General features: G+C 37.0%; 1 protein-coding gene across 3 annotated transcripts in view; it reads right to left on the reverse strand.

Annotated features, from left to right (window-relative positions):
* Positions 1-20,893, reverse strand: part of ARHGAP39 (Rho GTPase activating protein 39) — a 316,607-nt gene that overhangs the window by 155,968 nt on the left and 139,746 nt on the right. The gene's annotated exons all lie outside the window — the stretch shown is intronic.

A 20,893-nucleotide genomic window follows, 5' to 3' on the forward strand; every position in this document is an offset into this window, starting at 1 on the left:
ACAAGGCACTTGCCACAAAAATAAAGTCAGATTTAAATAATTGGAAAGACATCCAGTGCTCTTGGATAGGCCCAGCGAATATAATAAAGATGACAATACTCCCCAAACTAATCTATTTATTTAGTGCTATTGTTACTTCCCTTCTAATCTACTACTGATCAGAGAAATGCAAATTAAGACAACTCTGAGATACCACTACACACCTGTCAGATTGGCTAAGATGACAGGAACAAATAATGATGAATGTTGGACGGGATGTGGGACACTAATACATTGTTGGTGGAGCTGTGAAAGAATCCAGCCATTCTGGAGAGCAATTTGGAACTATGCCCAAAAATTTATCAAACTGTGCATACCCTTTGACCCAGCATTGCTGCTATTGGGCTTATATCCCAAAGAAATACTAAAGAGGGGAAAGGGACCTGTATGTGCCAAAATGTTTGTGGCAGCTCTTTTCGTACTGGCTAGAAACTGGAAGATGAATGGATGTCCATCAATTGGAGAATGGTTGGGTGAATTATGGTATATGAATGTTATGGAATATTATTGCTCTGTAAGAAAGGACCAGCAGGATGAATTCAGAAAGGCTTGGAGAGACTTGCATGAACTGATGCTCAGTGAAATGAGCAGAACCAGAAGATCACTATACACTTCAACAATAATACTGTATGAAGATGTATTCTGATGGAAGTGGATATCTTCAACATAAAGATCCAACTCACTTCCAGCTGATCAATGATGGACAGAAACAACTACACCCCAAGAAGGAACACTGGTAATGGAATGTAAAATATTAGCACTACTGTCTATCTACCCAGGTTACTTATACCTTCAGAATCCAATACTTAACGTGCAACAATAAAATTGGATTTACACACATATATTGCATCTAGGTTATACTGTAACACATGTAAAACGTATGGGATTGCCTGTTATCTAGGGGAGGGAGGGGAAAATCTGGAAAAATGAATACAAGGGATAATGTTATAAAAAATTACTCATGCATATATACTGTAAAAATTTATAATTATAAAATTAATTAAAAAAATAATAAAAAAAAAACAAAAGAAAAAGAAAGATAGCTAAGTTAGAGTGGGAGAAACACCATCTTGCAGAAGGAATAATGGCTGTGGAACAACAATATCCACTAGTAAATCCAGGGTAGGATAATAATAATCAAGCATACAGGCAGAATATGCAAGATTTAAGGGACCTAGTTATTACTGGGACCAAGAATTCCTTTCCCAAAAGACAGAATATTAATAAAGCCTCAGAGGTTAGACAGGAAAAGGACGAATCACCTTTTAGATTGTTAGAATGTCTCAAAGAGGGGATTCAAAAATATTTAGGAATAAACTTAGAAGATCCAGCAATAGAAAGTATGCTGAAGCTATATATTTTGTCTCTAATTCATGGCCAGACATAAATAAGAAATTGCAAAAATTGGAAGGATGGAGTAAAAAGCCAATTAGCGAATTTTTTTTTTTAATATTTTTTCCCCCTGAGGCTGGAGCTAAGTGACTTGCCCAGGGTCACACAGCTAGGAAGTAGTAAGTGTCTGAAACCAGATTTGAACTCAGGTCCTCCTGAATTCAAGGCTGGTGCTCTATTCACTGCGCCACCTAGCTGCCCCTAATTAGCGAATTATTGAAAGAAGCAACAAGGAGATTGGGAAAAAGAAAAGATCTGATTGAAGCTTAATTTGAAAAAAAAAAAAAAAAAAAAAAACAAGAGCTAAACTCAGGAAAATTGGTCATTCAGTTTGCAACATTTGATTAGGAATTTTGGGAATTTAATTTATTTTAAAGACGTACTATAATTCTGAAATTGTGTGAAATAATTATCTGTGGCCTTGGGCATGCTAGATTTATTCTGAGTATAAGATTTTAAGAATTTGTTTGAATATTGAAACCTTTGCTATTGAAGAGAAAAACTTTTTAAAGCTGTATTTGATTTGGTTCAGTTTAACAATAATTTGTTATGTCACTTTCTGGGTAATTTGTAAACATTATAAGTTATGCTTGTTGGGAAGGGCAGTCACAGAGAGACAGAAAAGGGATGTGATTTCAGGGAGATAATATTGGTAAAAGAAACAGAAGGAAAAAGCATGTTAAAAGAGAAGGAAACAAGCTTTTTAATATTAATGGAAGGAACTTGCCATTTGCTTGGATAAAGAAAATACATTGACTGGCTAAGTCCTGAGAGGAACTTGACACCCTAAGAGGTTAACTGTGGAGTGGGGGAAAAGAGGCAGTGAGGGAAGAGAGGCAGTGGGGGAAGAGAGGTAGTGGAAAGGGCCTTGTTAGTGCTGCAGCCACTTGGCCCGCTGCTGTAGAGAGCAAACTGTGATTTAAAGGGACAGCCTGTTCTTACAAGGTGTTAATTGAATGTTTATTTCTTTAAATGCATAATGTTTTCCTTGTTTAAGGAATATAGTCATAAATATGATCTGTAATTTGGTAGTTATTTCCAAAAGTTAAATTGATACTTTTAAATAAATTTTCAGATTCTTTTATGTGAAAATAGTTCTGTGTGAGTTTTAATTGACTGTATTATACCATTAATTAAAGGGACACTGAGAATAATAAATTTTTGGTCTTTGTCCCTTTGAGAATGTTTATGGACAATATGCAGTTTAGAATTTTTCTATGTATTGGGTATTTTAAAAGCAAAATGATCTGTGTAATGCTGGATTTAGAACCATCTACTTAGCTGAAAGATAAGCTGTATAAAAGCTGTGAACTTTCTAGGATGAATCTCTTACTGTGATCCTTGAAAGCAAGGTTCATCTGAAGCTTTGATTAATGATAATTGCTGTAGGAAATAAAATCTTTTGGGACTGCAGCTGATATTTATTTAAATTCAGGTATGACTGTTTGGATAAATCATCAAACCAGGGCTCCACCATCTGAAAGGAATATGCCACAAGCTACTCAGAAGAAGCTGTTACAGGTAAAAGTTCTTAGAAGGACCATCTTGGCCTCTGCTAAAGATAGGACTCAACTTCCCAGTGGTGTTCTTTTGAATAAGAACCCACCTGATTATTCCTAAGTCTAGCTTAAGATGGAACTGGTAAAATTAGGACAGGTACCTTAATACTTAAGTGCTTAAGAAAATGATGTCCCGGATTTTTCCTCTTATAGCAAATATCTGCAGTCAGATCAAGTGATCAGAGGAGGATATAGATACAGATATATAGATATTTTAATTTGCAGCCCAGCTCTAGAGGACTTTCTGGTTGCTGCTATAACATCTTTTGACCCTTTTTGCTTCCTAGGGCTAGACTTTCTTTATCTAAAGGCCTATTTCACCCAAATATTTGGGAACACTCCCATTTTCCCTTTTGTTCACTGAAAGAAAACAAATGGAAAGCAGAGTTAGGTCCTTGGGGTCTCTGGAACCCCAACTCTGGAACCCTTGCTTACTTAACAAAGAGCTATATTGACTCCCAAAATGCTTTCCTTATGATCATAGGGAAGCTATATGGAAAATAGAATTTTTGACACCAAACAATTTCCTATTAAATATGCTGAGAAAACAATTTACTGCCATGGACCTAGAGAGGTTTCTGTTGTTGCTTAAATGAAGGGAAATTTACGCCAGGTGAAGGGAACAGGTTTACAGATCAGCTGCCTATGCTCCTAATTGTTTGCCCCAGACAAAGACAACTTTAATTCCCCAACTCCCACATTCCCTCATAGCTCCCAGACAAGAAAATTCTGAAAAGGGCCTCCTCTGCCCATAGCAGAGACTTCAAACTGCTTTTACTTTTATTAACACCTATACTAATTGGATAAAAAGCTTCCATTGTAAGGCTGTAGGATTTTTGCTGGGAGAGATCAAATTCATTGAAGGGTGCATGTTCTACCCATTGTACCTATTCGTTTGAGGAAACAAAATCAAAGAATTTGGGAAAAACCTTTTTTGGTATCTATCCTAGGAAAGCTGTCTGGATGAGAGACATTTATGATAGCCTCATCCCCCCTCCCAGTCTTCTTCTGTGTGGGGTTCCTGTTTACTGTCCCTAGTAACCTCTATATTAACTCTACTTTGGTTTATTCTTTCTCTTTTGCTCATATTTAGTCCTTGCATTTTAATATGGTTGTGAGAGTTGCTTCTCCCAGATTCAGAGCCATGAAATTCCAACCACTTGGTCAACCTGAAATCACTTGAGACCTGATTCTGACGCTTAGCATCACATGTTGCCGTTGCTATTGCCATTGCCTTCGCCTTCACCTACAACTCCTCTTCCCTCTTCAGCCTGGACTCCACTAGGGCCAGCTATATATCCCTCACCAGCCTGAAGCAGCTCCAGAAAACATGATCTTCACTCCTTTTCCCAAATGAGTTTGGGTCTGGATTGCTTGAGGTGGGAATGATATGACAATGAACCTGAGGTCCCAGGCCTCCACAGTGCTGTAGTTCTATGTCTGCCAAATGTCAATCTGTTCTGTGATGACTGTTTCCAAGACAAATGGTGGGAACTGGTGAAAGTGGAACCTGATTCCTGCTAATTGTATTAAACTTTCGAGATTGTTACAGGAATTCAAACAAAGATGAGAAGTCCTCATGTTGATAAGACAGGGGATTTGAGCAAAATGGGGAAACTGAGGACTTGTTAGAATAATCACTTGATAATTCCAGATTTAGCACTAAGGGCCTGTTAATCATTAGGCTCTGGGAAGAACAAAGACTTTCCAAGAGAAAATTTTTAAGAGCTAAAACTGCTTAGAGAAGAATCTGACTATTTAATGGCCTGGAGATATTTGAGAAGTCTACCAACTGGCTAATCTCTATTTGTTGATTGAGAAAAGCCTGAGGTAAAACTAAGTCTCCCTAAACAATTTTATCTGATTATTAACCTTAGAAGCAGAACAGATTCTTTCTTTCTATTGAAACAAGTCTTGCATAACCAAGACCTTAGTGCCACAAAAGCCCACCTATATTTCAGAAACAAATAAAGGAATTGAGCTTGCCAATGATTTTGGAGTAGGTGGAAGAATAGTTTCTATAATTTTTTTTTTTTCACTGACCATTTAAATTATCTCACAGCTTTTGTGAAACTGACCCTCCTCCCTCTGGGACTCCAGTGAAAGAGGACTATCTGTTTCTGGGGAGATACTAATAAAGCTTCTGTTCTTCACTTTGAGATATCTCTGAGTATTTTTGAATTGTGGCTTGCCATCCCACACATAAGCTACTAAGTGTCTAAGGCCAGTTATGAGTTAGGTGTCTCATTGTCTAAGTTTAGCATTCTCTCTACTGTACCAACCAGCAATAGGTTTTTAAACTTACTATCCTTTTCTTTCTCTTCTATGAAGCTGTCTGACATGTGTTTTTTGCATAAATAACAGTTAGCCAAGTACTGTTAAGTTGCAAAAAGTTATGTTATGCCCAGAAAATTTTAAAAACAAATTTGGTTCTTCCACCTTACTTCACAAATGGAAAACTGAGACTCTTGTTTAATTTTTTCATACTAGCTACTGATAGCATATTATTTCAGAAAAGCAGTTATAGACTCAGCTCTTATCCTATTTTCCAGGATATAAATGTACAGTAAATGGCACAGATATAATGAGGCTGTTTGTAAACTAAAGCACAATCATTAATTTCATTCCCAAGACAAATCTCAAACAACAAATAATTAAAATATATAACAAAAGACATAACATCTTATCACTAATGAAGAATTATTTTTTAAAAAATCCTTTGAAACAAATTTACATTTCTGAACAGCAACATGCCTTAATCTGAACCAAGTTCCAATGAAGTCAATAAGAAATATTCTTTAATGTGAATAAAAACAAGGGTGCACATGAATATACTTACTTGAATACACTTACTTGTGGTTCTTCAAAGGACTAAACTGAGCCTATCAGTTTTTAATAAAAAGCAGATGCTGAGGATTAAACATGAATTCACAAGTGCCTGGCAAGTGAGAAGCTGTCTAGAACTGTGGGTTTCTGCTCATAAAAAATTTATGACATCAATACTTATAAAGGCAGTGTTACTAACAGAAGCCATAGACTAAACAGAAAAAGCCTGGAATGAAAGCGCATTATTCATGTTCTAGACACTGTCCTAAGTTCAATAATACCAAAACCAGTCAAGATTCCTCTTATTTCCTAATTTTGTTTCCTGATTTCTCTTTCCCAGACTCCCAAAGTCCACAGGGCAATTCCAAGATTCTCTCTCTGGAATGTCAGGTGTGAAACAAGATGTCTGTTTACATTTACTCGGTCCATATGTTAACGCTGTTCTTATTCCTAGATTCTCTCTAATTTATTTTCAAGATTAAAGCTAAAAACAGAGACAGAAGCACAAAGCAAGTCATGCACACAGACACCTTTGTTCTTTGTGAGAACACAAAGAACAGCATGAAAGAATATCTGGGCTTCAACTGGTAAACAAAAGTTAATTGGCACATCAACATGTTGAAGAGAAGCTCGCTAAAATGTCAGTAAACAGTGTGGAAAATCATTTATAGAGAAGCCATCAATCACTAGGAATCAAAGACACTTTGGCTTCTGGCATAAAGTTAAATGGCAAAGTTAGAAGGGACTTTTTTTTTCCCCCTAAAGCATTTGAATGGAAATTAGACAGTCAACTGTATGTGCCAAAATGTTTGTGACAGCCCTTTTTTGTAGTGGCTAGAAACTGGAAAATGAATGGATGTCCATCAATTGGAGAATGGTTGGGTAAATTATGGTATATGAATGTTATGGAATATTATTTTTCTGTAAGAAATGACCAACAGGAGGAATACAGAGAGGCTTGGAGAGACTTACATGAACTGATGCTGAGTGAAACGAGCAGAACTAGGGGATCATTATACACTTCAACAATGATATTGTATGAGGATGTATTCTGATGGAAGTGGATATCTTCAATATAGAGAAGAGCTAATCCAATTCCAATTGATCAATGATGGACAGTATCAGCTACATCCAGAAAAGGAACACTGGGAAATGAGTGTAAACTGTGAGCATTTTTTTGTTATTGTTGTTTTACTTCCCAGATTATTTTTACCTTCCGAATACAATCCTTCCTTTGCCATAACAACAATAACAAAATTCGGTTCTGCACATATATATTGTACCTCGGATATAGTATAAGATATTTAATATGTATGGGAATGCCTGCCATCTAGGGGAGGGGGTAGAGGGAAGGAGGGGAAAAATTCGGAACAGAAGGGAGTACAAGGGATAATGTTGTAAAAAAAAAATTACCTATGCATATGTACTGTTAAAAATGTTATAATTATAAAAATTAATAAAAAAAATTTATTAAAAAAAAAAAAGAAAATTAGACAGTCAAATTGATACAAACTAGCTCTAGGTCTGTATTACATACAAAAGCAAGTACTCAATGAATGCTTCCTATTGGAGAATTCAAAGCCCCTAGGATAATTTCCTGGGATCAGAGCAGAGAGGTTTTGGAAAAGAGGTATCCCAAAGACATTTTCCAGGCAGAGGGAATTGAATGGTCATGGCTGACTCCTTATTAGAATGCAAAATCCAAACTCTACATGACTCTGATTGTCTCTTTTTCCATCAGTGCCATATTTATACTTAGTAGGGCAAAGCCCTCTCTAAGATTTAGAATTTAACCAAACAGAAGTGTGAGAAATGGGTATTTGTTTGGTGTCTATAGTTATAAAAATTAAATTGCAGAAATGAAACTTAAATTAGAAAACTGAGACCTGGGGGGACAAACATGAGTGGTAGGAGTAGAGGTTATTTCCCCCAAAGAATATAAGAATGCAAACTCCTTAGTGACAGGGACTGGGTTTCTGTGATGTGGACCTGGTCTGAGATTTAAAAGGAACCTCCCCCCTCCAGCTTTGCGTTGTTGAAGCTGCTTGGTGGAAAAGGTCAGACTAGGTCTCCCTCTATTGAGCAAATATCTTAGTTTTGTGGGGAAGCTGGGGAAAATTCTGTTCACTCTTGCATTCTCTTGCTGACCCAGTAGACTGGGGAAGTTCTTTCTCTTAAGACAGCAATAAATTCCTTTTTGCCTCTCTTAAGATAAGTCTCAGATAGATTAATTAGATGGGAAGGGGGGAGGAGGAAGAGACAGTGACTGCTTCTCACACAGGAGCAGCAAGAGATACCTTCTGAACTCCTTTTCAATTGTTTGTCTGAGATAAAGAAAGGAAATCAAGTTAAGTGCTCTAGAATAGGTCCTTATTTGTGTGGAAAAAACAGGTGTGAATGAGCTCTTCTCCCACTAGTTAGCATTTAAGATGCCTTACAGAAACTGAATCAAGTGCAATTATGCACAGCTGAAAAAGAGGAAAAGGACTGTGTGGATTAGTCAAGCAGAGAATTTGGATCTGGCAGATGAAGAGTAGGTCTGAACGGATCAACAACCAATCCAATGGACATATAGGAAAACCTCTGTGCAATGCTGAAGTCTGGCCAGTCATGTGTTACATACAGTCAGGTGCCATTGATGTGGGTTAAGATTCCTTTCTGATTCCAAACCCCCATGAATTCCAATGGGAAATATACGGGCTCTCCCAGCCCCCCTCTGATCTGAGCTAACTTGGGCTGTCCCAGCACCCCATTCTAATGATCTGCTCAGGTTTCCCAACCCCCACCCCAAACACAAACAGTTCCTTATCTAAAAAAACATTGAATTCTATTCAAATTCTAACCCTGGCTAAAACCCAGCCGGGAGCCAACCTGGGATTACACCCACAGTCCCTTCAAGATTACCAAAAGCCTCCCCATTATAAAAGAGGGAAACTGGAGCCCACTCTTTGCAGGAGTCCCAAACATGGCATCCTTACGCTGGCCATATCAAGGCTTCCTGCCCACCGTTGCCAGCCCTGGCCCTGGTGTCTTTCTCCCTTCTAACCTTACTTCCAAACCCCACTATAAACCTCTTTTATTAATCTAGGTTTTTGGGTCTGTAAATTCCTTTACAGAGGATTCTTGCGCCACTACTAGAACCTCATTTAACTTTGTATCCTTGGGCCAAATCCAAAGGGGTTTCAGGAGAGCTTTATTTGACTCCCTGTACCCCAAACCTGCCACTAGACCTCAATTAAACCTAATTTCATTTAAGTACTCCTAATCTAATTCTCATCATTATGAAACCAACCCTGTTATAAAAGCAAGGAACACAGTTTACATTATCCCATTGTTATACACAGGTAGGCATTAAAGTGAGTGAGTATGAGAAGCAGCACAGTAAAATATCACTGGATTTATACTCAGAATGAAGCTGGTTGGGGGTCCCTTTAAGAAACTGTATTTTCTATTGATCTGTAATTCCTTTCAGATTCCCAGCCCCTCCTAATCCTCCCCAGACAAGCAGTCTTTCCAGGATGCCAGAGCCTTTGATTCAATTATAAATACTGGTCAAAAAGCATCCCTTTTAATTCCAATAGGAGATCCAGGCTTGTCCCAGCCCCCAATGGGTCTGAGCCAACTTGGGCTCTCCCAGCCCCCACTATGACACTCAATATAAAAGAGCCAAATTAAAATCCTTTCTTTGCAGAGGTTCCAAACATGCCAGCTATGCCAAGCTTGGGATGCCCAGGGCCTCAGCCCACTGGAATATTCTTTTCCACTTCCACCCTCTCTTTACCCTCATCTATTTCCCTAACAAGACTTTATGCCTCTCTGTAGGGATTTCTAACCTTATTTCCAATCCTCATAATAAACCTCTTTTATCAATCAAGGTTTTTGGGTCTGTAAATTCCTTTACAGAGAACCTCTGCGCTGCCTGAAGGGAGTCCCCAAAACTCCCTATCCTTGCACTGAATCCCAAGGAGGTACAGGGGAGCCAAACCCCTCTATTTGGTTCCCTAAATCCCAAACCTGCCACTAGGCCTTATCATTTAACTCCCTACCAGAAACTCTAATTTCATTTTGGTTCCCTAAATCTAAACCTTATCAAGAACACTTGGTTTTTGTCCTAGTTCTATTGTGTCACAGTTCTCTTTTATAGTCCTGCCTGTTTCCCTGAATTGTTCTGCTTCAGTTTCCCTGAATTTTGCCTCAATTCCCCTGGTTGCAACCCCCTTGTCTGTTCATTAGGACTGAGATAATTAGGGCTAAAAAGATCTGGCTACTATGGAATTCCAAAAAAGAAAACTCCAGATGTCCTCTCTCAGATACCTAACTGGCATCCTCTATCTCTAAGTTCCAGACTTTTTTGTCTGGAACTGACCTACTCCCTTCACTCCCAGTTTATCAGAATTTATGGTCCTACCCCCAACCTGTCAGAGCCAGATTGATGGTCCCCTTCTTGTAAATTCTCAGCTCTCAGTGTTTGGACTCCACTCCCCTGCCTTTGTCTACCCTGCTCCTTTAGAGCCATGTATATAATTCATTGGCATTTCACATTTGATGCTAATGCTGAATGCTTTAAGAAATCTGTCCTGGGACCAAAATGGATCCTTTGGTCCCAGAAAATCTCTCCCTCTCAGAAATCCAAATAAAATATTAAAAGTCTCTAATCTCTATCTTGCTTCAGTTTCTCTGGCATTATAGTTCTACCTCAATATCTTGGGTAGTCAGTCTTGTGTTCATTTTAGACCTCAGTTTCCTTATTTGCAAAATGAAGAGACTGGATTTACTGGTTTATAAAGGTCTGTCAGCTCCAGAGACAATGACATTCTTTAAATTCTAAAATCTGATTAGAGTCCTTTAGCCCAGATTATTATAGGTTTTTTCTGTGTTTTTTTTTTTTTTTAAAAACAATGCCCTTAGAAAGTATTAGCAAATAATCCCCACACATTGAAATCCAAATGCCCAATCTCTTTTCTTTTGAGTTTAAGAGATTACATTCAATTTAGAGTAACTAGTCTATATATTTATTTTACTTTGTTTTTAATAATTTTGAGTGAAATATATATATATATATATATACACACACACATATATATATATACACACACACATATATATGTATGTATATATATATATACATATATATATACACACACACATATATATGTATGTATATATATATACATATATATATATACATACATATATATATGTGTGTGTATATATATATATATATATATAAAAAACTCATCCTCTAACATTGGTTTCTTTTGTCCCCCAAATGGGAAATGGTGAAAAGGTAAAGAATGTTCTATCATTCAAATGAGAGCTACCCTGACCATTAGCCATTGCTTTCTGAGGAAAAAAAAAAAGAAAAAGAGCTAACCTCCCACCTTCCTTAAACTGCTCTTCCCCCCCCAAAACAAAAAGGCTAAAGAGGGTAGGAAGAGGAAGGAATTTATGGCCAAAGAAGAACTGGAGATCATTATTGATCATAAAAATAGATAATTTTGATTATATTAAGTTAAAAAGGTTTTGTACAAAAAAAAAACTAATGCAGACAAGATTAGAAGGGAAGCAATAAATTGGGAAAACATTTTTACATTCAAAGGTTTTGATAAAGGCCTCATTTCTAAAATATATAGAGAACTGACTGAAATTTATAAGATTCAAGCCATTGTGCAATTGCTAAATGGTTAAAAGACAATGAAGACAATTTTCAAATGAAGAAATTGAAACTATTTCTAGTCATATGATTGGCTAAGATGACAGGAAAAGATGACAAATGTTGGAGATGTGGGAAAACTGGGACACTAATGCATTGTTGGTGGAATTGTGAATGGATCCAACCATTTTATAGAGCAATTTGGAACTATGATCAAAAAGATATCAAACTGTGCATACCCTTTGACCTAGCAGTGTTACTACTGGGTCTGTATCCCAAAGAGATCTTAAAGGGAAAGAGACCCACATGTGCAAGAATGTTTGTGGCAGCATTCTTTGTAGTGGCAAGAAACTGGAAATTGAGTGGATGCCCCTGTTAGAGAATGGCTAGTAATTTATGGTATATGAATGTTATAGAATATTATTGTTCTGTAAGAAACAATCACAGGATGATTTCAGAGAGGCCTGGAGAGACCTACATGAACTGATGTTAGATGAAGTGAGCAGAACCAGGAGATCATTATACATGACAACAATAAAATTATATGGTGATCAAGTCTGATGGACGTGGCTATTCTGGGGAGGTGGAGAGAATGAATTAGGAATGTAGCGAGCTGTCGTCTCCAGAAGCTGCCAGATCGCTCTCTGGGAAGAGATCTGCTGTGTCTACTCAAATCTCTCAGACAGATTCTTCTTCCTGTAGTGAACCGTTGTCTCCAGGCAGTTGCTGTTAACTCTTCTCCAGAAAAGTGACTTCCCTTCCTGCAGAGAGCCCCGTCAGGCCTGATGTAATGCAGAGACTTCTCCTTGAATCCTGGCTCTGAATCTCCTCCAGCTCTTATCCTTCCCCAGGTAGACTGCTTGTCCAGGCCCAATGTTGCCTCTTTTATCCTCCCAGAGAATGGGTGTGGGATAATGCAAGGGCTTCTGGGAAGAACCACTTCAACCAATGAGCTTGCTCCTTCTAGGATTCCTAAGGTGTAAACTCCCTTTACAGGTCTGAGCCAGAGAACTGTCAAGTCAACCTGAGTTCTCACCTTGTAATTGTCCAGACAACCTGAATTCTCACCTAGTAATCCTAACATCTCCCCCTTTCTTTTGATTTAGAACATAGGATAGTCATGACCTTGAAACATAAATCCATCAATATGGGAGGTATTACACATAATTACATAAATTACATAAGCACATAGTAACATAGTAACATAATACATGCGAAGTATATAACAAATAACATGATCAAATAATCATAAATTGAGAATTTATAAATGTCCATAAGTCCATTGTCCATTAATCTCATCTTGTGTTAGGAAGTCCAATGATTCCTGCTGGTTTTAAAGTTCTTTAACAGTCCTATTATTAGCCATGCTCTTTCGGTGTAAGATGTTTCTTAGATCTTCTCCTTTATTTTGAGGTCTTTCTCTTTTTCTGTCTCTCTCTGATGGACAAGGCGAATATGACTCATTGGCACCCATCTGATTCCTTCTCCTGCTGAAGAAATACAAGCAAACCCTCTCTCCCAGGCAGCCAACCTATCTAATTTCCTTCTATTTACCACTTTTTAAATCTCTTCTCATCATCTGGCAATTACATTGGAGTTGTTTGCACTGGACACAGCCCTGTTGGTTTAAAAGGCCTGTATTCTCCCCAAGTGTAATCCATTTTTGCAATCTGATTGCCTTTTGGCTGACTTATCAGATAATCCTTTTCTGCCATGTGATTGCATTTCTGCTGGTTGATCAAATCAGAGTCATGACCTTCTAAAGGTTCTTTGGATGTAATATCAGCTGCCATCAGGCCCCAAGTCTTTTTTGCCTGGGGCCCTGGACCTGGGCCCCTTATCCCATTTCCCTGAATTATTCTACACTCTGATGCCCAATGGAGTCCTCTGTTGCATTTTGGACATGGGGTTTTAGGTCTTCTCTCACTCTGTCTTCTTACTGTATCTCCATATCTACACTGAGCTCTTAGATGCCCAATTTTTCCACATTGAAAATATCGCCGAGTTTCTCTAGAAGGCCCTTGCCAGGAGGGACCCTGTCTTTCCACGTTCATCATTGTCCGGGTGTAAAAAGCATTTGTTCCCACTGTAGCACAGTGTCTTATGATCTCCTCTAAAGGAGCATCTTTGTCTAATCCCCATATAATTCTTTTGCAAATCTCATTGGCATTTTCCTTAGCCAGATGTCTGGTCATTATTTCTGTAGCTGAATTTTCTCCAATAGTTCTTTTGACAGCAGTTTGCAAACGTCCCACAAAATCTGCAAAAGGTTCATTGGGACCTTGCTGTATTTTAGTGAAAGCCTCTCCGCGATCTTTCTGTCCAGGGAGGACACCCCAAGCTTTTATTGCAGCCTTAGCAATTTGTTCATATATTGTCATGGTATAATTAATCTGTTCTGAATTCTCTCCATACCGACCTTCACCAGCCAAGTGCTCAAAAGTGAATTGTGTGTTAACTCCTATTTCCAAATTGCATCTGACTTGAATTTTACATAATTCATGAAATTCCGCAAGCCATAGCAAATTTTCTCCAGGTTCCAGACATGTCCTTGCTATGGATTTCCAATCATTCGGAGTTAGGACTTCATAAGACAAACCGTCTAGTAACATTTTAACATAAGCTGATGTAGCCCCATAAAGGGTACAACCTTTTTTCAAATCCTTAATTTTATTCAAATCTAAAGGTGCATATCTTCTCCTTTTTTGACCTACAGAGTCAATATCTTCAATCACAGGATATGCATGTATAAAATCACTTATATCCTGTCCTTCTCTCTTAGCTTTAACCAATGCTTTTTCTCATCTTGTCATGGGCTTAGGCTGCTTCACAGGCAATTCTGTTTGTGTTTCTGCCTCTTCTCCTCCTTCTTCCTCCACCTCTGAAGGTGGGGTTGATGTGGGCCTGTCAATAATCTGTTCTCTAGGCAGGGTTGAAGCTTCTTCAAGAGAATCATATCCTAATTCCTCATTTAAATCCTCTTGCTCTACAGCAAGATCTTGATCTTTCCTTTTTTCCTCACACTTCCTCCTCTGTTCATTTTTAAAACTTTTCCTTCTCCTACAACTTGCTTGATAGTTTAAGGCTAATTGAACTATGTTGTAGATATAAAATACTTCTGCAGAAATTGAACGAGGCCCATTTTTTGCATGAAATTCTTTCATTTCAAATCCCACTAGCTTCCATTTATCTACATCTATCTTTTCTTCCTCTAAGAACCAAGGGGATGTGCGTCTTAATGCAGCCAAGAGTTTAGCAATCTGTACCCAGCTTACAAGTAAACTCTGCTCCTCAATTATCTTGATTATACTCTCTATAGTACCACTCCTGAATGGGGGTGGAGCTGAGGTTGCTTCTGGGGCTGGGGTTGAGTCGGCTGAGGTCCAGGGATTGTATTTAGCTAACATCTGCCCCATTTCAGCTATAAGAGATTTCTGGTTTAGCCCTTAACAATTAAGTTCCTTATTTATCTATTAGCACACTCACTTAATCTTTAACAAAGTTTCCTCGTTACTCACGGTTCTGGGTCAGAGAGACTGAGATCTGGATAGGAGACTTTTCCACTGGAATCAGGACTATAATATAATATATATATATATATATATATATATATATATATATATATATATATGATATAAATATAAATAATATATAATATAATATATAATATAAAATAATAAATATATATAAATAAATATAAGTATATATTTATTTATATAATATAATATATATATAAAATAAAGAATATTCTTTACTCCCCTTTGCACTTCTAGACTCTCCTTCCTTGACTCAGTATCTTTCTTCCTTTGAAGTACACTCAATCAAAACCAATGCCTAAATCATTCTCCTTCCTTTCTCAAGGAGTTTAATATATGGCTGACCATCTTTTCCTATCCCATTTCTGTTCTCTATCCATGTACATGCTTGCATAGACCCCCCCCCCCAACTTCCCATTTCCCCAACCTCCTTAAATCTTATGACTGACTTCTTCCTTCCATCACAATGGAACCAACACATAGAAATAATCATGCACTAGATCTTGCCATAATTCACAAGTGTTCCAGTTCCCTAATTAGAAACAGTTACTTCCTGGCCATTTCCCATAGCCTCCCATCATTTACCTATTCTCATGCATGCTCCTTCCAGTATCTTTGTCTTTGCTCTCAGTCCAGCTCCCTGATTCTTTCTCTGTCTAGTACTTTTTAAGCTGTCACGCCTGCTCTCACTTCATTTCTTCATTCTCCAACCTCAAGCCAATAGTTCAGTCTCCATGACCCTTCACCCTTGAATCCCTTGCTTTCTCTTCTAAGTGATACTCTTCTTTTGCCAAATTTTCACCCCAAATTACTTTCCTCAATCTATCTCCCTCCACCCCCAGTTATGAATTGATGAATATGCTGGGGAAGTCTCCCAACTGTGAAAACTAGGAACATTACAAAATAAGTTCTCACTGTTCCAAGGCAGGCCAGTGATTTCTTCCTAATCTGTTTTCCTATCTCACATCTCATAGATTCTATCCTAAATCTTTCTTCTTCAAGGTCTCCTCTCTATCTTCAGTAGATCATGCTTCTTTACTGAAAAAGACTAATGTCATTCTCATTCAAGGAGAATTTTACCTTTTCCAGTCCTTTTAAATCTTAAAACCACTTGATATCATGTCCCTTTCTCTTACAAAGGGATGGTCTTTCTTCTTATCAAATCTAATATATGCCCTTGATTCTGTCCCCTCTAATATTCTCCAGCAGAATACACTGTAATCTCATGATTCTCAAATTTCTTCCTATTATAGCTTCCTTCCCTTCTTTCCCATGATTTCAAACATGGCCTATCTCTTTTATTCATAAAATTATGATAATAATAGTAATAAAAACTGCATTAGACCCTACTCTCTCAAGCTATTCCTTCCTTTCTCAAAATCCTTGGAAAAACTGTCTACACTCATTGCCTTCACTTCTCCTTTTGCTCACTCTTCAACCCTTTGCAATATGGCTTCTGATCTCATTACTCAACTAAAAAAATGCTCTCTTCAAAGTTACTAAGGATATCTTAATTGTCAAATTCAATGATTTTTTTTCTTGGTTTTATAGATTAGGAGTTCCTATTCTAGGTTCTCTAAACCGGTTTGCTAATATATTTTTATTTCATTAAATATTATACAATTACATGTAGAAAGATTTTTTTAGCTTTTTTCTCTTTTTAATTTTGAGCAAGGGGGAAGAAATCTGTCTTCTAACATTGGTATCTTCTGCCCACCTCTACCTCCTGGAAAAGGTGAGAAATAGTGAGAATCTCCATCACATTTAACCTGGAAACCACCCTGATCATTAGCCATTATTTTCTAAGCAAGAAGAAAAATCAATATTAAAAGAACAAACCAGTATCCATATTCTACCCCCACAAAAAAAAAAAAAAAAAGAATTAAGGAGTTGGTAGAATACCAGTTAATTTCTGGAGCACCTATGTAGAAAGTAAATGGCTTGTATTTTTAGAAATGTTTCATTTTTCTATATATTTGACAAATGGGGCCATTAAAAAAAATCTGCTATAAATCCCCTCCATTTTCTTGCTTTCCTTCTAATTTTAGCTGTACTTGGCTTTACTTGTGCAAAAACTTTTCAATTTCATGCAATCAAAATGACCCATTTTATTTCCAATGATGCATTTTATCTCATTTGGTCATAAATTCCCTTACCTATAGATCTGACAGTTTTGTTTTTCCATATACTCTCCTTATTAATTTATACTATAACTCTTTTTCTAAATCACTTTTCCATTTTAACCCTATATTGTTATACAGTATGAGATTTTGGTCTATATCTACTTTTTCCACAATGCTTTCCAATTTTCCCAGCAATTTTTGTCAAATGATAAGTTTTTACCTCCAAATCTTGGATCTTTGGATTTATCAATTTCTAGATTACTAAAGTCATTTCCCACTACGGATTATATACCACTATGGATTATTTTGTTCTTCCAGATTAACTTTATTATTAATTTTTTTTAGCTCTACAAAATAATTTTTGATAAGATGACTGATATGGCACTAACTAAATCTAGAGGGAATTATTTTTCTTATATGGAGTTGGCTTACCTATGAGCAATTAATATTTTTCCAATTGTTTAAATGTCTTTATGTGTGCAAAAATATTTTGTAATTGTGTTCATACAGTCCCTGGCAACAAATTTGTCTTTTCAAGAAGATTCCTGAGTATTTCACACTATGTGCATTTATTTTGAATGGAATTTTTCTATTTCTTCCTGCTTAGATTTGTTGACAGTACAAAAAATGTTGATTTATATAAGCTTATTTAAATCTTGTAACTTTAAAAACTTTTAACTAGTTTTTTAGTTCATTCTCTAGGGATAAACAAACTGGTTTTAAGAAAAAAATGTCTAACACCTATATTTCAATATGTTATATCATGTGTACACCATCTTTTTCCTGGAGAGCCAATGTTAAACATTTACAGCACATCTGATTGTATTCATATACTGTATCATTATTTGTTGAGCTATCATTAGTCAATGGAAATCAATAATTTTCTACTTTTTTGCTACTACCAAAGTGCTTTTTCAAATATTTTTGTATACATGGGAGCCTTTCTTTTTATCTCTTTGAGATAAAATGTCTAGGCCTGGGATAATTGGGTCCCAAAAGGCATGAGAACTGTAGTCACTTTTCTTAGATTTCCAAATTGCTTTTTAAAATGATAGAACCAATTCATATTAATTATGTATTACAATTCACAAAGCTTTTCCTGTTCCCCTCAGTTGTTAACATTTTCTCCTTCTCAAAATTACTCTGAAGACAAACTATTTCCTAAAGAAGAGATGAAGAAAATGAACTTCCTTTTCTTCTTTGAAAAGGTGGAGGAATGATTGTAAACATTGCATATACCATTAAACTTGGTCAATGTGTTGGTTAGTATTGCTAAATTCCTCACCCCCTTTCCTCTTCATCCTTTAATTATAAGAGTATGCAATTTGGTTTGAGGGGAAAAAAGGATTATATGGAAATTCCAGTGACAGAAAATAAATTTAAAAAATTTTTTTATAACTTGATTTTTCTATCACTTTTATACCTACTTAATCTTTATCAATATATATGTTGAAGCCCTCCAACCTGGAAAAATATAAGCTCCTCTCCTTGAGGACCTAGAAGAGTTATCTTGCAGATAGGAGATATCAAACAAAATATGTATTGAACTGAATCAAACTGAAGCCTGATTTTTAAAAAAAATTTTAGTAGATCTTTTTTATAGAGAAATAAATTAAGGTGGAAATTCTGATTAGGAAACCTAGATTTGTTTTCTAGTCTGCCCTAAAAATTGGTGTGATCTGGATGGGGAAAATCTCTCTCTCTCTGCCTCTGCTCCCCCCCACCCCCTCTGCTTCTCTCTCTCTCAAATTTAGGCTGTGATTTCCTTCACTGGATGGGATCTAAGGTTCTTTTAGCTCTGGTTAATTAATTGCTTATATCCCAGGTCCCTTGATTTCTCCTACTTTACTGTTCCCTCTGCTATACACCACACCACTTCCTCTCCTCCTAACAAAACATCAAAATGGACAGCTGCTCCTGGCCACTTGTCACTATATTTCTGATATGAGACTGAAAGGAATGCAGCCACTGATATGACTAGGAGGGGTTGGTTAGCTACATCAATAATGGAAACAAAGATTGCAGCCTGCCAAGCTGAAAGTTCAGAGAGTAGTGTCAACTACAAAACCAACAACTCTCCAGCTGTTTGCAAAGCCAGGGTTTCTCAGATGGAATTTCCATCTAAGGAGAGAAAGAAGGAAGCAGCTGACAAGGGCCAGCTCTTTCATGTTGACTCTCATTTGTTTTCTGTTGCCTTTTGCAACACATTCTAAAGTCACATGGGTAACAACCCACAAGGAGCAGTCACTTATGCTCTCAACAAGTGGATGTCAGCTACCCATATGGAGAGTTTAGCTTAATCAGAACTTCTTGAACTTTCTAATATCTTTGACAAAATTCTAGAGATATCCCTTGCTGAATGATAACAAGTCAGGGAACCAAAACATTGTGATTTCTGGAGAAGTCACTTGTAGACACTAACTGGTCATCTAGCTTTTCTGGAACTAAATAAGCATCTGAGGCACTTAAAGCCATGCCTGAAGATAAGATTAGTAGGTAGATTATGCATAGGTACATTTATATAAAGCCAGTACCCAGTTTGAGTATAGGGAAGAGAGCCCTCATTCTTGTTCTCTATACCCATATTATATACCTACAGCCTTACCTGAGACTTAATTCTAGCTTCCTTCAGCTTTCTATGGAAACCTAGAGTAAGCAGTCACTACAAAGGTAGGCCCAGAGTTCTTACTCTCAAAAACTAAGCCTCTGGAAGCTTATGAGAAGCAAAGTCAGACTGAGAAAAGTAGAAATTAACACTTGAGAACACTTTACATTGGAGGGGATGTGGGAAAACAGGGACACTGATACGTTGTTGGTAGAATTGAGATACATCGTCATTCTGGAGAGCAATTTGGAACTATGCTCAAAAAGTTGTCAAACTGTGCATACCCTTTGATCCAGCAGTGCTCTTAAAGAAAGGAAAGGGACCTGTATGTGCAAGAATGTTTGTGGCAGCCCTCTTTGTGGTGGCCAGAAACTGGAAACTACATGGATGCCCATCAATTGGAGAATGGCTGAATAAATTGTGGTATATGAATATTATGAAATATTATTGTTGCATAAGAAATGATCAGCAGGATGATTACAGAGAGGCTCGGAGAGACTTACATGAACTGATGCTGAGTGAAATGAGCAGGATCAGGAGATCGTTGTATACTTCAACAATACTATATGATGATCAATTCTGATGGATGTGGCCATTTTCAACAATGAGATGAACCAAATCAGTTCCAATAGAACAATAATGAACTGAACCAGCTACACCCAGCGAAAGAACTCTGGGAGATAAACTATGAACCACTATATAGAATTTCCAATCCCTCTAATTTTGTCCGCCTGCATTTTGGATTTCCTTCACAGGCAAATTGTACACTATTTCAAAGTCTGATTCTTTTTGTAAAGCAAAACAACTGTTTGGACATGTATACATATATTGTTTTTAATTTATACTTTAACATATTTAATATGTATTGGTCAACCTGCTATATGGGGGGGGAGGAGGGGAAAAATTAGAACAAAAGGTTTGGCAATTGTCAATGTTGTAAAATTACCCATGCACATATCTGGTAAATAAAAACTATTAAAATATATATATATTTTTAAAAGGAACACTTTACAGACTTCTTAATTTTCAAAGTTATCATACACACCTCTGTGACTCCATGATCACTAATGCAATTTACAACTAACTGAGAAGACAAACAGAGATACAAAAGTTTCTGGGAAAGGCAGCAGAAGGTTCAACACTATGAAAATTTATCAATC

Source organism: Sminthopsis crassicaudata, chromosome 1, assembly GCF_048593235.1.
Source record: "Sminthopsis crassicaudata isolate SCR6 chromosome 1, ASM4859323v1, whole genome shotgun sequence".
Classification (NCBI taxonomy): Eukaryota; Metazoa; Chordata; class Mammalia; order Dasyuromorphia; family Dasyuridae; genus Sminthopsis; species Sminthopsis crassicaudata.